We start from the raw sequence: 16,619 nt of genomic DNA, 5'->3' as shown, positions 1-16,619 counted from the left end.
CGGGAGCCCGGCCAGGGAGGATGTGGGCGGCTGTGGACAGGAGGGAGGCCAGGCAGGTCCTCCGAGAGGAAGTGGCACCAGCTCAGGACGCCCTTCGTTCGAGCTGTGTCTCCCCCATGTCCCATGTGCCCCGGCCCAGCAGACCAGGACGGAGTCGGGAGACACCCACCATCATGGTCACAGCCCCTCCCGGGATGAGGATGAGGACGGCCCGATTGCTGAGACACAAGGGCCAGGACTCAGGAGGGAAGGACCTGGCTCCCTCCAGTGTGGCCTCAAGGTGGGGGTGATAGTAACTGCGTGGACGTTAGGCAACGTGTGGTCGGATTTTACTAATAAAAGTAAGTGCTGCATCTTTGGTGTTTCAGCTCAGCCAGGGACACACAGCCTTCAGTCTTAGGTGGGAGGAAAAAGTGTGTTCCAAAGCCAGAGGGGAACTGGTTTATATGGACAGAAGTCCCCATCCCTAGTCTCTGACTGTCCGTCCTCATGCAAATAAGGACTCCAAATCCTCATAGTTTGATTGGTCCAAAATGCACTGTCCTGATTGGTCAGAATAGATCTCTCCTGATTGGTCGGAGCTGTGTAGCTCCAATTGGATGGGAAAGCCTCCGTCCTATTGGTTGAAATGGGATCCAGGAAACCTTCACAAGGGCTGGCTCAGGTGCAGGAACACAGGCAGGCAGCTCCATGCAGGCTTCGCCCTGATGTGGGGTTTGCATGAGAGGCCCCTGTGCAGAAATGGCTGCTAGACTGTTTTTTTAATTGTTATTTGAGGACAGTTAGCCGCCAGGAACCCTTTTTAATAGGTGTCTTTCTTTCTGTCGGGGTTCATACGCCTGGTTTACCCCTGCACCTGACAGGTCAGTGTGTGTGTGTGCATGTGTATATGTGCATGTGTGCATGTGTGCCTGTGTGCACATGCCTGTGTGTATGTGTGTGCGCATGTGCCTATGTGTGTGCGTGTGCATGTATGCATGTGCCTGTGTACATGTGCGTGGGCATGCACCTACCTTCCAGCTCAGCCCCAGGGTCTGTGATCACCACCCCGACCAGCTTTCCCAGGAGTGGTGAGGATGGGGGGCGGGGGCAGAGCAGAGGGGGAGGTCGCCCGGCACAGGAGCTCCTGCTCGCTGCTCCACACTCTGGGCGGGTTGCCAGCCCTTCGCACCAGAGCCCCTGGACCCCTGCCAGCCCGGCTGGCTCCCTCTGGGTGCGACAGAATGTGCTGCTCCCAGCGCCCGCCCCGCCCCGCAGCTGGGCTGCTCACCGGCCTGCAGATCACAGCCGTGTTCACAGCGGCCGCATAGGCACGTAGGGAAGGGCCGCTGGGTCCCAGGTCCCCTGGGCGAGAGGGGACGTCCCGGCCAGGAGACTGGGATCTCCCGTGCTGAGGCCCGTCCGGGTCACCGCCCGCACGTGCTGGCATCTCCATTACGGTCCTGACGGCTGAGGGACATTCTGTTCTCCCTCCAGCTGCCAGGAGGGGCCAGGAGAGGGGAGGGGGGACCAGGTGGACAGAGGCCCGGGGCCTTCCCTCCTAGCCTTTCTCAGAGCAGTCTTGAGACCTCTGTGCTGGTGTGACTGCTGCCCCCCAAATGAAGTGAGCCCCAAGTGTGACAAACTGTTCTCCCAAAGAAAGGGGGGAGCTCTGGGGACAGTGCCGTCAGCGCTCAGGCGGCTGCAGGGGTGACTCGGGCGTACAGCTACCCTGTGACCCTGGGCAGCCCCCGCCACCCTGGGCCTCAGCTCTGCTGTAAAACCAACACTCAAAACACGGTCACTCTGGTGGGTCCGGCTCGGGTACGACGGACAAGGAGCCTCGTGGATGTGGCTCCTGATGGGACACCTCATTGTCCCAGCCCAGCTGGGACCCGGGGGTGGGCCCGGCCATCCACTGAGTCCAGCTGGGGTCCTTTGCCCTTGCTCCCCATTGTGGGGGGCGGGCGGGGTCCCTCAACGAGTCCAAGTGACTGTCCGTGGGCCACCTGAGGTGTCCTGAGGAGGTGAGGGCTCGGGGCACACGGGGTGCACAGGGAGGAGCCACGGGAGCGGCAGGGAAGGCCCACCCCCACAGGGTGCCCAGGTGCAGCCCAGCAGGGAAGAGGCTGGGGCCTGGGCTGAGACGACCTCTGTGCCCTGTCCACGCCGGCCAGGCTCCTGGCACTGCTGCTGGCGTCAGGCCTGAGGTCCTGGCTCCTGGATGAGCATCAGGACCCACTGGGCCATGCGTACAGCACCCTCAGCTGGGCCGACACCCGAGCCAGGTCTGGAGCTCAGGGCGGGGCCGCAGGTGACATTTCCGAAGCCTCAGGGAGCAGTTACCTGAAGCCAACGGTTTAACCTTCCCAACCCCTTCCTTGCACGGGTCCTTTCTCAAGCTGTAGGAATTTTATTTGCATAATTCTAAATGCAAATAAAGGAGGTAACAAGGAGGCTTCCAAATTAGATGAGGTTCAGGCACTTCAAAATCCGGACCTGCCCCTGCCTTTTAGGTAGAAAACCACCTGGAGATGTTTCCTTTCGTTGCCTGCAGCCAGTCGTTCGAACCTTGCCCAGGACAGACTTGAGACGTGGTTTTCATCTTGTGTTCACTCTGAATCACTTGGCAGGAGCTCCCGGCGCTGAGTTACGGAGGTTCCGAGGCGGCCTTGATCGGCCCAGTCTGCCTCGGATGCGGGAGGCGGGGCTCCACGTGCAGGTAACTGATCCAGGTGGGGATCCTGTTTGACTCTGTTGCATTCCATAGACGAGGAGTTGGCACATTTGGGTCTGTAAAGGGCCGGAGAGGAAATGCGTTAGGTTTCGCAAGCGGTCCAATCTGCTCAGCTCTGCGGGTCTGGCTGAAATGGGTGAACCAGAGCGTGTGTTCCAGTAACTTCTATGAGGAAGGCAGGCTGCGGGACCTTGGGCTCCCCACTGCGGTGACGGACGTGGGGACGGTGCCCGCCCAGGAGAATATCCATGCAGACAAGGCAGTAATGTCGCCTGTGTCTCAGCCAGAATGTTCTAGAGCAGCGGTTCTCAACCTGTGGGTCACGACCCCTTTGGGGGTCGAACGACCCTTTCACAGGGGTCGCCTAAGACCATCAGAAAACACATCTATAATTACATATTGTTTTTGTGATTAATCACTATGCTTTCATTATGTTCAATTTGTAACAATGAAAATACATCCTGCATATCAGATAGTTACATGACGATTCATAACAGTAGCAACATGACAGTGATGAAGTAGCAACGGAAATAATGTTATGGTTGGGGGTCACCACAGCATGAGGAGCTGTATTGAAGCATCGCGGCATCAGGAAGGTTGAGAACGCTGTTCCAGAGGGAAGTCACGCGTATCCGCCGCCTTGTGTGTGGGAACCCACTGAGCGGGTCAGGCTGTGGCTGTCCCCATGAGTAGGTTTTTGCAGGGAATGTCTGTCAGGGTTTCGTTCAAGAAAGACGCGTCCTTGCACCACCTGCCGCCGGTCACTGCCGCGCAGGGAGCCCGGGGCCGGGAAACGGCCCAAGCTCAGGCACCTCTCTCGCCCTCACAGGCCCCCAGAGCTGGAAATAGACGCGTGTCAGTGCACGCCGCAGGGAGCATCACTCAATTCCACCGAAATCCAATTTCCAAACTGCATCTGGGAGTCTGGCGCTGGTGACGGCGTAATTGCGCCCGTGGCGACTACAGCTGCCAGCCTGGCGGGCGGAGCGCATCACCAGAGCCGCGCTTGGCAGGGAGGTTACCTCTCATCTCCAGGGTCCCGGCTGCCCTTAGCGTGGCCTCGAGCCCAGCAGGGGCCACGGGACAGACCAGGAGGAGTGTCCAGGCCTGACTCATGGAACAGGAGCGGGGACTCCCCACGCCCATATGGTGGGGATCCCCACTGTCCCCGTTCTGTTCTCGGAGCCTCGCCCGGGCTGTCCCTGGGCGGCGGCTGTGGCAGGAGGACCCCCAGGGCAGAGCTCTGGGGATGGGACCTTCCTTCCTGACTCCAGGGCTGAGTCCCAGGAGGCCCGTGGACCCCCCTGCTCGGTCCTCTGGGCACTTGGTCCCAGACCGGCCCATGGGGGGTGGGGGGGTGCCATGGGACAGAGCCGAGCAGCCTTTCAGAAGTTTGAAAACCAAGTTGGTGGGGACTTGTAGCTTCAGTCCAGCCAGACTGACCTGCTGGCTCAGAGCTGCCATTTCCCAGAGGCTTTAGCGACGCCCCAGAGTCTCCTGGCGAGACTGTGTAAGCCTGGGATAGGATTTTTAAAATTACGTGGCGCATGAGGAACCAGGAAAGTCACAACTTTCAGAGGAAAGGACAGTCACAGACCCGATGTCGTCACCTGAGAGGAGGAACCGGACCCGAGAGGCCCTGTCCCGGGTCAGACGGACTTCTCGGGACTGAGCAGGACCGGAGCCTGCCGCGTACGCGCTCGGCCGATCGGTGCTAAACTAGAACCCAGTGGCAAGGCCAGAACACGAAAACCTCCAAATCTGTAAACTCAAGCAAAATGCTCCTAAATAATCCTCAGGTCAAAGAGGAAGGCTCAGTGGAAATTAGGAAATACTCAGAAATGAGAACGTATTAGAAAATGTATGAAAGTGAAAATGCAACATATCAAAATTTGCTAGCAGGACAGTATAGCATTAGGTGTTGGATTGTAAAAGAAAAAAGAACTCGAAACCCACGATCCAAGCTTCAGATGAACATGTCAGAAAAGCCAGAGCAAATACACCCCAGGCGTCCCTGGAAAAGCAGAAATGAAGTTGAAAACAAGGCACGCCAGGGACGGAGAGGGGGCATCGCGCCGAGCCCGCAGGCATCGAACGCCAACGCGAGGACGCTACGCACGCCAGGCCCGCACACTTTCATTGGCAAATTCTACCAAAAATGTTTAAAAAATTACGCCTACCAACTATCTTCCAGAAAACAGACGAGGAAGAAAACGTGTCCACTCCTTTCATGAGGCCAACAGCACCCGACACCAAAACCCGGTGAAATGAGAAAAGTGGGGGTCGGTCTTGCTCACGAACCCCGCTCAGAACTTCGCCACAAACAGCACACATGAATCGACCACAGACGGGGTGGGCAGAACAGGCTCACAGCTGTGAGCATGCAAAGCACAGTTTATTCCTGTGTTGTAATTTATTGATCATTGTATTGTTCATATTATGACTGTAAACCTACTTTTGCCCACCCCTGTATATCGCATGGGATTCTTTTACTTTTTTTTTTTAATCTTCACCCAAGGATATTTTTCCATTGATTTTAAGAGAGAGAGAAAGACAGAAAGAAACACTGATGTGAGAGAAACACATCGATTGGTTGCCTCCTGCACGGGCCCCAACCAGGGCCCGGGCCGGGGAGGAGCCTGCAACCGAGGTACGTGCCCTTGATCGGAATCGAACACAGGCCCCTTCAGTCCGCAGGCCGACGCTCTATCCACTGAGCCATACCAGCCAGGGCACATTATTTTTTTAAATCCTCACTCCAGGATATTTTTTTCATTGATTTTTAGAGAGAGTGAAGGGGAGGAAGGGAGGGAGAGAGAAACATCAATGTGAGAGCAACACACCCATTGGGTGCCTCCTGCACGTGCCTGACAGGGCCGGGAATTGAACCTGAGACCCTGGGTCTGAGGGCTGAAGCTCTAACCACTGAGCAACCGGCCAGGGCTACAACCACATTGAAAGCTTCCAGCCAGCACTGGCCCGCGGTGGGGTGTCCACTCCCTCCACTCGAGGCTGCACCGGAAGCTGCAGGCAGGGCAGCGACGGGCACGCAGATGGAGAAGAAATAAAGTCCCTTTTCAGAGATGACATCAAGTCTGCATATAAAACCTTAAACATTCACACGAAAAACCTGCTGTGAGCTCAGCAGGTTTCTAAGATGCAGGTCTGTAGACAAGAACCAGCCCTGGCCCAAGTAGCAGTCAATAAGCAACGGGAGTGAGAACAGGCTACCGCTCCCAGAGCACCACCCGGGGAGTATTCGGTTGTCACCTAACGACGTGCGGCAGGGTCTCTGCGCACTGTTACCCACTGAGACCTGAGCGGGCGCCCACGTCAGTTCTCCCCGTCACCCGGGGTGGGACGCAGTGTTGGTAACACTGGTGGGCGGACTTTCTGTGCGTATGTAGAGAAGTTGATTTTAAATGTATAGGAAAGAGCAAAATAGCACAGAGTGGTTTGGACAGAGGACTAAAGCTGCAGGGCTCTCACCCCCAGGGTTCGCGCTGCGGGCGCTCAGGCAGCAGAGGCGCCCGAAGCCCCGCCCACATGGGCAGTGGCTCTGATGCAGGTTCGGACACCTCCACGCAGGAAGGAAACTGTCGACCCCACACGCCAAACCCACAGACAACTGGTCAGTGGACTCCCTGAAACGAAGAACTTTTGTTCTGTCAAAAACACCATGAGGACAATGAAAAGACGAGCCACCGAGTGGCCGGAAATATTTACAAACACGGCCCAGCGAAGCGCACGTTGCCTGCAAAGACAGAAGACTCGGAGCTCAGCGCGAGGAAACCAGCAGCCCGAGGAAAAGGGGCCGAATTCCTGGCAACGCCTCCCGCAGCCGCAGCCGTGTCAGGATGGGAACGAGCAGGTGGAGAGATATTTATATCCTCCCCGGAGAGGTGCAGACGAGCTGCGTGGCATCCGACGGCACACCTGTTCGTTTTAAAATAAAACCACTCGCACGTTCCCGGTGGACCCGTGGGGAGCAGCACTCTGGCCGTCAGCGGGTTCTTCCAGGGCTGAGGCCTGTCCTTGACCCAGCGAACCGCACCTTGGTCCTCATCGCGGGGAAATGAGGACTTTCCTTCCCCCGAAACCCTGCAAGTGAATACCTGCAGCAGCTGTGCTCACGCTTGGCGGAGACTGGAGACAAAGCCAGTGCCCCCACGGCGATGGATGGGCGCTGTGGTCACCCCCACGGCGATGGATGGGCGCTGTGGTCGCCCCCAGGAGATGGATGGGCGCTGTGGTCACCCCCATGGCGATGGGTGGGCGCTGTGGTCACCCCCAGGTGATGGATGGGTGCTGTGGTCACCCCCATGGCGATGGGTGGGCGCTGTGGTCACCCCCACGGCGATGGATGGGCGCTGTGGAATGGAGGCAGCTGGACGGGAAGCTCACCCACCCACACACACTGACAGGACACGAGAGAGAGCGAGGGGGGTGCCGGGCGCTGGGGACATGGGTGGGGCTGCAGGGGACCGGCCGGGGGCTGGCGGTGCGAGGTGCTGTGTCCTGACTGTGACGGTCACTCACATCGCCACTTGCCTGAGCATCCACAGAACCGCACACCTTCACAAGGGCAGGCGTGTGGTCTGACCTCAAGCGACACGCATCTGTGCTGTGCGCCCGTGCGTCCAGGCGAGAATTAGGGCCCACACTAGGGAGCTGGGTGGTGGCTTCGCAGGGGGAGGTGGGCAGAGCTGGGTGCGGGGCACAGGCCTGGGCCCCGAGAGGTCTGCCCAGAGGGGAGGCGCCTGCGGGCTTCCCCAGGCTCAGCCCCCTGACCCCGGGTTGACAGGAGGCAGCTGCCTGCGTCTGTGGGAGGGAGGCAGGGGCAGGTCCAGACCCTGGAAACCCCCGGGGCCCGCAGCCTGGAGGGGGCCCTGGGCGGGCGAGGGCACCTCCTTCTGGGTTGTCGAGTGCAGGAAACATTGGGTTCACTTGACAGGGGTGTCCGCTGGGGTCAATGGAAATGGCCGCTGCAGCCAAGAACGATGGCCCTTCCGGCGACGGTGCCTCCAGTGCTGCCCTTAGAAGCAGCTCTGCCTCCCACATGGCGAGTTCCCACGAGGCCACAGGGCCAGTGTGCACATGGTTAGCTCCACCTTTAGATTTGGGGGATCCCAGAACCCCAGCCTCCCCTTACTCACAGGGTGCCCCCTTTCCTGCTGTGGCTAGAGCTGGACTGTCACCTGCAGGGAGAGGGTGGTCCTGAGAGCAGGCTCCAGGGCCACACCCAGAGCCACACCCAGGGCCACACCCAGGGCCACGTGGGTCTGCGCGGTGGGCTGAGCTGCAGGTGGACCACGCGTGTGGGTTTGGGCAGAGACTCAGTGTAGCTACTGGGACACCCCCGAGCAGGTGACCCTCCTGCCAGCCTCCGGCTGCACCTCACCCAGGACTCAGCTCCAGTCTGGGCCTCAGAGGGAGGGGGGCACAGTGTGTGGCTCCGCCCACCACCCAGGCCTGTGGCCTCTCCCTCGCTTCCTGCTCAGTGAAGACCTGAGCCAGTGTCGGGGTGTCAGGGCTCCTGCAGGGGCATCTCCGGTCGCCCGGCCGCCAGAAGGGCAGGCATGTGGGGAGAGGGGGGCCAGGGTAGCAGCTGTTGGATGAAGAGGAAACTCGGCAATAAATACACCACAGAACTCCAGAATGTTCCGTGACGTCGTCCCCGTCATCCCCGGGGGCAGGGAAGCCAGGCCGAGGTGGGTGGTGACGGTGTGTCCCTGGGAGGAGGTGGGACGGGCTGCGGGACCTCCTTCCACACGGGCATCACAGGCGCTTCCTGGGCTGCCTCCTGCCTGGCCGGTGGCCACTGGCGGTCGGTTCTGTTGAGTGAGGGGCACAAATGGAGAGACAGACAGACGGACACAGCTTCCAGCAGCACAGGCCGTCCGGAGCCACCTCCCGGGACCTGCGCGCGGCAGCCCCGTCTCCAGCCGTTTCCTTTAACAACAAAGAGAGTGGCTTTCACAGAGGCACCTTCCCAGTGGCCATTTGACAATTCAGCTTTTTTCTGATTGGGCCCAAGTTGTGAAATTAGTTTGTATTTTTTTAATAAAAATGTTTGTATATTTTTCTTTAAGACTTTGAGGGATGCCCTCCCCTCGGGAGTGGGTGGCCTGATTCCCCCGGAAAGGTCACCGGCAAGGTCACGTGAGCCGGAGGAGGGGGATGGTGCCCCGTGTGGGAAGCTCTGAGCCGGTGCGAGGAGAGACCCGGGCGAGGCTGGGTGAGAAATCGGGAGGAGCAGAGGGGGAGCTCCAGGAGCCATTCTGGGGGCCTGGCCTGTGTTTGTCCTGTGGCTTTTGTCGCTGGGGCGGAAAGTCCAGGGTTGCAGGCACGTCCGCCTCCCCTGTGCCCATGCTGGTCCCGACCCAGCCCTGCGCCGGCCCTGCAGCGAGAACGGCTCTGCTGTCACCTGCTGTGCAATCAGGAGCCTGCCCAGGCTGGGGCAGCCCCTCCCACCTCCTCAGCACTGCGGGCGCTTAATTAATTAAAGATGATTGAGCGTCAGGCCTGAGCCGTTTGTTCCAGATCCCCGTTGCTCGGCACAGTAAGTGTTGCTTAACCTTCGTTAGCAGCGCCAGGCATCCATCACCGCCCTGCGCAGGCGGAGAGGCGGCTGTGGGCCGCGCTGCCATCGCCCCCGCCCTCCAGCAGGTGCAGGCCCTCCACCCGTTCTGCTGTTTTCCTGTCAGCGTCCCGCCAGGAGGCCTCTGTCAGATGCTGCTCCCAGCACCCAGCCCCGGGCCATGCAGGGCCCCGTCTCCCACCCACTGAGGCCCTCACTCCCTCCCCCTGCAGCCCACGGCAGGTCCAGGGCCCGGCCCGTGCCCAGCTTCCACCCCTCAGGGAGGAGGCCGCCGGGACCGGATGTGGGGCAGGGGCAGGACGCTCAGGCACAATGTTCGCTGACTCTGCACGGACCTTCAGTAAAGAAGAGAGGCTTGTTCTCAGGGACCGTCCTCAGATTATGGCAGTGACCGCACCAGACTGACGGTCCCTCCATACGGCAACATTGGATCATAACGGAGCTCCGTCCGTGAGGGTAACTCTGTAGTGTGAGGATAACACTATAGTGTGACGGTGACGCTGAGACGTGACGGTGACACTGAGACGTGACAGTGAGGCAGTGACGTGATGGTGACACTGAGACGTGACGGTGACACTGAGACGTGACGGTGAGTCTGTGACGTGACGGTGACGCTGTGACGTGACGGTGACGCTGAGACGTGATGGTGACGCTGCGACGTGACGGTGACGCTGTGACGTGACGGTGACGCTGAGACGTGATGGTGACGCTGCGACGTGACGGTGACGCTGTGACGTGACGGTGACGCTGAGACGTGATGGTGACGCTGCGACGTGACGGTGACGCTGTGACGTGACGGTGACGCTGAGACGTGATGGTGACGCTGCGACGTGACGGTGACGCTGTGACGTGACGGTGACGCTGAGACGTGATGGTGACGCTGCGACGTGACGGTGACGCTGTGACGTGACGGTGACGCTGAGACGTGATGGTGACGCTGCGACGTGACGGTGACGCTGTGACGTGACGGTGACGCTGAGACGTGATGGTGACGCTGCGACGTGACGGTGACGCTGTGACGTGACGGTGACGCTGAGACGTGATGGTGACGCTGCGACGTGACGGTGACGCTGTGACGTGACGGTGACGCTGAGACGTGATGGTGACGCTGCGACGTGACGGTGACGCTGTGACGTGACGGTGACGCTGAGACGTGATGGTGACGCTGCGACGTGACGGTGACGCTGTGACGTGACGGTGACGCTGAGACGTGATGGTGACGCTGCGACGTGACGGTGACGCTGTGACGTGACGGTGACGCTGAGACGTGATGGTGACGCTGCGACGTGACGGTGACGCTGTGACGTGACGGTGACGCTGAGACGTGATGGTGACGCTGCGACGTGACGGTGACGCTGTGACGTGACGGTGACGCTGAGACGTGATGGTGACGCTGCGACGTGACGGTGACGCTGTGACGTGACGGTGACGCTGAGACGTGATGGTGACGCTGCGACGTGACGGTGACGCTGTGACGTGACGGTGACGCTGAGACGTGATGGTGACGCTGCGACGTGACGGTGACGCTGTGACGTGACGGTGACGCTGAGACGTGATGGTGACGCTGCGACGTGACGGTGACGCTGTGACGTGACGGTGACGCTGAGACGTGATGGTGACGCTGCGACGTGACGGTGACGCTGTGACGTGACGGTGACGCTGAGACGTGATGGTGACGCTGCGACGTGACGGTGACGCTGTGACGTGACGGTGACGCTGAGACGTGATGGTGAGTCTGTGATGTGATGGTGACGCTGTGATGTGATGGAGACGCTGTGACGTGATGGTGACACTGAGACGTGATGGTGAGTCTGAGACGTGATGGTGAGTCTGTATCAGTCTCTCCATCCCCTAACTCCTCCCAGTGGAGTGAGTGGCTTTGGAAGGATGTTTCCAGGCCGTGCAAGTGTGACATCGTCCAACAAGGACACAGAGACGGTGGAGAGATGAGCATCGCCTTGCGCGTCTGGTCGTGTGGGGCCCTTACCTGGCAGCGAGGCCTCACAATCCAGCGACAAGTCACAGCAAAGCAGGGAGCTTAGGGGGGTCACAGGTGCTCGCACGGAACCAAAGCTTCCTCGCCCGTCTCAGGGGTCACAGGCCTCCCCTCTGGGTGGGCATCCCCCTGGGTGACCCTGGGTCTTTCTGCTTCGCCCACTAACTTCCAGTTTGTGTTTCTTCAAAGGGAAGCCGTGGGTTCACTTACCATTTTCTCTCGGCCGTTGGCAGGGTCCTCCCCACAGCAACTGTAAAGCGGTGTCAGCAGCACGACCTGATCGAGTCTCCCCAAAGCCATCGGCTCCATTTCCCAAAGAACCAGCTCGTTCTCTTTCCAGCGAGACCGCGAGGTGTGCACCGACTAAGCGCATCACTAGAGTAACTTAGCGCAGTAATCACAGCAGGTTTGGGGCAAACACACCACTTTTGGTCGCATGCAAGTCGCCGGGGACGCGGCCGTGACGGGGCAGCTGTGGTCAGGAGCCTCTGCCGCCGGGGCTGCACTGAGGGTGTGATGCTCGCTGACCATCCCGGCGGTGGACAGACCGACCAATGTGGGCAGCGGTCAGAACACTGTGGGCATCTTCGCAGGCAAAACAGCACATTTTGTGCCCTGACCGGTTTGGCTCAGTGGATGGAGTGTCGGCCTGCAGACTGAAGGGTCCCAGGTTCGATTCTGGTCAAGGGCACATGCTGGATTGCAGGCTCAATCCCCAGTGGGGGGGCAGGGGGTGCAGGAGGCAGCCAATCCATGAGTCTCATCATTGATCTCTCTCTCTCTCTCTCTCTCTCTCTCTTCCTCTTTGAAATCAATAAAAACATATATTTTTAAAAAACAGCACATTTTTTTACGAAAACCATTCGGCCCAGGTGGCTTCTGTGTAGGGGAGTCAGGTGAGCGTCCAGGCAGCCTCACCCCGAGGGCCTGCCAGGCACATTTCACATTCCTGCGGCTCCGTCCGGGCGGGGACCCGCCACGCAAAGGTCAGCTCTGGGGCCGTGGATGCCATGTGGCTCGCGTGGCGGCGGAGACGTGGGCCAGGCCTTGCCTGGTCCTGCCCGACGGCCTTGCAGAGCTGGGCGCTGTGAGTGGCAGGAGAGCAGGGATCCAGGAAAGCCTGCGTCCGGCTGAGCAAGCCACAGCCTCGGGCGGAGAGGGTGTGTTTACATTACTGAGCGGTGATTAATGGTCGGAGACTTCGGGGCTTCCCTAAACGTGGAAAACACGCCGGAAGCTTCCAGCGTTCTAAATCCTTCAGGAGAATTCCCGTGTTTGATATTTACTTTATTTGGGGGATTTCTTAAAAACTGGAAACCCATTTTCATTTCAGCAATTATGTGTGTGTGCGTGTGTGTAATGCATGCATTATGTCTTATTATGTGTAATTAAACTTGAACTAATGCGCGTCCACAAAGAACGCTCACGCACACGTGGCACGCGGTCAGTGACACGGGGTCCCGCCAGCCCCCTGAGGGTCGCTCCTCTGTGTCGGCGGGGAGAGACCCGAGTCCCTGACCCCGGCCGCTCAGGAGGGCTGGCCAGCAGCTCAGAGCAGCAGGCCTCTGAGGGCCTCCGTCTACGGCGGGCTCCTGCCCCAGAGCCGAGCGGAGGGTCAGTCACCATCCAAAGAGCGTCTGCAGGACACAGCACAGCTGCCCTTCCGGCCGCGTCTCCCAGGTCCCGGCACCCAGGCTCCGAGGCCGGAGCTCCCAAGTAGAGGCCACGTTCCAGGACAGGCCGTGTTCCTGCCGGGCCACCAGGGCAGCGTGGAGGGCAGGGCCCTGGAGCCCGCTGGCCTCTGGCGCTGGGACAGGGTCGCGTCTGCCGGCCTCTCCTGCGGAAGGCGTTTTGGATTTGGAATTTGGGGATTTGCGGGAACCACTGTCGGTGACCTCCCTGCACCAGGGCTCAGTGGGCGACGCGTGAGGCACTGCCCAGCCTGGTGCATTCTGGGACCTGCTCCGGGGTGGGGCACGAGAGGCCCCAGTCCGCCTCCCAGTGGGACAGCCTCCCAAGGAGCAGGCGGCCCTGGCCTGTCGGAGGGTCCTCGTTAGCCCCCCACCGAGAGCATCCCAGCAGCAGGCAGCCCCTCGGCCCGGCCCGGCCCTGGCTCAGTCTCCCGCAGATTAATTCCCCAAATTGACAGATTCCAGTGCCCAGTGCCAGGGTCACTCAGTCACACTGGGTTCTGGTCAGTGTCACCCAGGGCTCTGCCCGGGGAGGCGGGGGTTGGGGGGGCAGGTGTGACAGCCCCAGCAGGCGTGCAGGGAGGATGCGCCAAGCGATACAACAGCACGACTCCGCCCAGCGGCCCCCAGGGCTCACCGAGTGCCAGGGACTGGGGACAAAAAGAAGGGGCACCAGTTTGGTAAGAAGAGCAAACCCACAGGGCTCTTCATTGCGTGCTTTTGTGCACAGAACTGTGCTAACGAGCGTGTGAGAGATTGAGAGGGAGACGGGGCCCCACTTGAACTGCCCCAGAGAAATGCCCGTCCCAGGGGGCCAGGAGCAGGACGGCCAGGCGGGCAGCCTCAGGTGCCAGGAGGGCAGGGCCGGCGGCAGGAGCTCTAGGAGGCTCTGCAAACCCGTCCGGGCAGGGAGGCCGCAGAGTCCAGAGCAGAGGCCGCTCCTCGGCTGTGCGGCCGCGGCCCCTGCTCTCGCCAGAGGAACACAAACATGGAGACGTCAGGCCCGCACACGGGGAAGGCAGCACTGGGCCCTCGTCCTGCTCACTCCTTTGTCTGTTTGAGCAGCCACCTGCCCTGACCTCGGTGCACAGGACAGGGGGCACCATGGGTTCCAGGGGCTGGGGTGTGGGGAGGCTGGGGTGGGAGTCTGGGTGGGGGAGGCTGGGTCTGAAAGGCCCTGAACACCGAGATGTGGGAGGTGCCCAGGGCATGAAGGTGCCGCCGTGCAGGGGGGGGCACAGGGCACACCCTCAGGGGTAATGACTCTAGGTCCCTGGGCATTTATGCACCAGACACCATACAAGCACTTGAAGTACTTAAGGTGGTTTAATATAATCCTCGTGACACCCCTGAAGGCACTGCTGTCACCCCCAACCAGAGGTCTCCCGGAGGCCAGGAGCCAGGGCCTCGCTCGAGGGGAGCGGCTCTCCTTGGTCCGAGCCCCCAGGCTGCACAGTCTCCCCAGACACCTGGTGCTGACCTCCAGTCACGACCTCTGCAGCTCGCATCCGGGTGATCTGGGCCCGCGGGTAACTGTAGTTCTGCCTGATCTCGATGTCTACGTACGTTCCATGACAGTGCGTGTACACTTGTGCCATTACATCCATATGCGCACACATGCACGTTCATGTGTACTATCCTGGGTAGGTCATAAAATGTGCCTCTCAGGCAACAAAGAGACCAGTCAGCACACAGACGCCTTGATGTTGCTTCTAAGGCCGCTAATGGCTGCCGCAGCCGCTGTCCCCTCGCAGGCCTTCCCGCGTCGGAGGGAATGCAAACGCTCTGGCACCAGCTGCCAACGCCGAGATCTGCCTCAACCAAAGGCGGATGAGATGTCTTCTTGTTTCACATCGTTTCATTTTTACAGCGACATTCCTCGGCTTGAGCTACTGTGAGCGGCGGAGGGAGGAGCAGCGAGGACCTGACCTGGGGAAAGATGAGATTTACGGGGAGACCGAGGCCTGGTACCTGTGGGGCCTGTGGGGCCTGTGGGGACTGGGGTCGGGCGCCCACACTCAGCAGAGAAGCAAGAAGCTGGAGAAGCGGTCATGTCCAGTGAGACTTCATACACATGTGTGTACGCACATGCACACACAAAGGGATACATGCAAACATGTGTGCACATGAACAAACACACATACACATGGACACACACACACAGTACATCCAGGAGTCTGCCCACTGCCCTCCCAGGGGCACCCCTGCAGGGTGACTGGTATGGGTCAGGTCCGAGGTCAGTGCAAACCCCCTGGTTCTGAGCAAGGCCCTCACCTGCACCAGCAGCTGAACCAGGTGAAGATAATGAGGTTTGTAAACTCTGTCCACTGAGGGACTCAGGGCCGCCCTCCCGTCCGGTCCTCAGTCCTGCTCACTGGACGATGGGAGGGCCACGGAGGACCCCACTCTGCCTTCCCTCAGCCACCGGCTCAGCCGGGACAGACTCGCTCGCCGCCTCCCCACCAGGCGGCCCACAGGATCTGCGAGGGTGCAGAGTGCGTGGTGCAAGCTCACCTGCGCCCTGTCACTCACAGCGGCGAGGCCCTGACAGCAGGCAGACCCCTAGCCCGGCAGCCACGCTGAGCCGGGACCAGGACTTTGCAAACACACACATGTGTGCACACTCACACACACGCACCCTCGTACAGGTGTGCACCCACACACACATGCCCCACCGTCCTGCAGGCTTCCCCTCGGAGCCTCTGGGCATAGAAGGCACAGCTGGGCATGCTGGGACTCTCCCGCCTGCGTGTTTACACCACGGCCCGTCTGCTGGTCCCGTTTGCTGACCGGCCAGAGGGAGCCAGTCTCAGCTCTGGGCCAGGGGACGGGCAGTGCTCACTGCATCCCAGAGCAGGACACGTCCCTTCCTGCAGCAGGACCAGCCAGCCGCTGAGCATGGGTTCGGCCTGCAGGAGGCCCAGAGGTCCGGCAGGAGGGGACACGCCCCTGAGAGCTGCCTGCACTGCCGTCCCGGGAGCTGGTGGTCCTGCCTCCGTCTCCCCAAAGCACGTTCACACGTGGACACCAGCCACCTGGAGGCATCTGGCTGCATCGGGCTTGCTCCCACCGGAAACCCGAGACGCAAAGAGATGAAGCAAATCTGCCCGGAGCGCTGAGGGACACAGGCCTCAGTTTCCCTTCACGCCTTAGAGCTGGCAGTGGGGACGGCCGACCAGCCAAGCTCCTGCCCTTGCTGTCTGCGTCCTGGGGAGTGACCAGCACTTCACAGCGCCGGTGCTGCCACTCGCCGTCTCCTGCCGACCCCTGACCGGCCTCGATGGGCCCCTCCTGGGAGGAGCTGCCTCTGCACCTGGGCCACACACCTGACAGGTGGGCCGGGTTCCCCCCAAACACAGAGGCACAAGGATGTGTTTTTGCTGCTGTTTGTGGAGAACGAACACAACACAGACTCGGGCTGTGCTCACCTCCTACTCACACCCCGTTGTCCAGGTTAGCGGGTGGCATTCCAGAGAGGGGAGCGGACCAGGTGCTCTGCCCCCTCCACCTGCAGGGGTGCTGGCCCCCAAGTCACTCGGTAAACATAGTGGCTGCAGGATCCCCAGGGCAGGAAACCGGAAATGCAGCTCCTTGTGCAGGGGAGTCCTGCCCCTC

General features: G+C 60.4%; 1 long non-coding RNA gene across 2 annotated transcripts; it reads left to right on the top strand.

Moving 5' to 3' along the window:
- Positions 1 to 698: 698 nt before the first annotated feature.
- LOC102259050 lies at positions 699 to 11,941 on the top strand. 2 transcript variants are annotated; one of them, XR_313041.1, is made up of 3 exons: positions 699 to 863; positions 2,613 to 2,701; positions 11,547 to 11,941. It is a non-coding gene; the product is annotated as an uncharacterized LOC102259050 (long non-coding RNA). The 2 variants fall into 2 exon arrangements; XR_313040.1 differs by having other exon boundaries at positions 2,613 to 2,714.
- The last annotated feature ends 4,678 nt before the right edge of the window (positions 11,942 to 16,619 follow it).

This window comes from Myotis brandtii, unplaced genomic scaffold, assembly GCF_000412655.1.
Source record: "Myotis brandtii unplaced genomic scaffold, ASM41265v1 scaffold1077, whole genome shotgun sequence".
NCBI lineage: Eukaryota > Metazoa > Chordata > Mammalia > Chiroptera > Vespertilionidae > Myotis > Myotis brandtii.
This window is presented reverse-complemented; position numbering and strand designations above follow the sequence as displayed.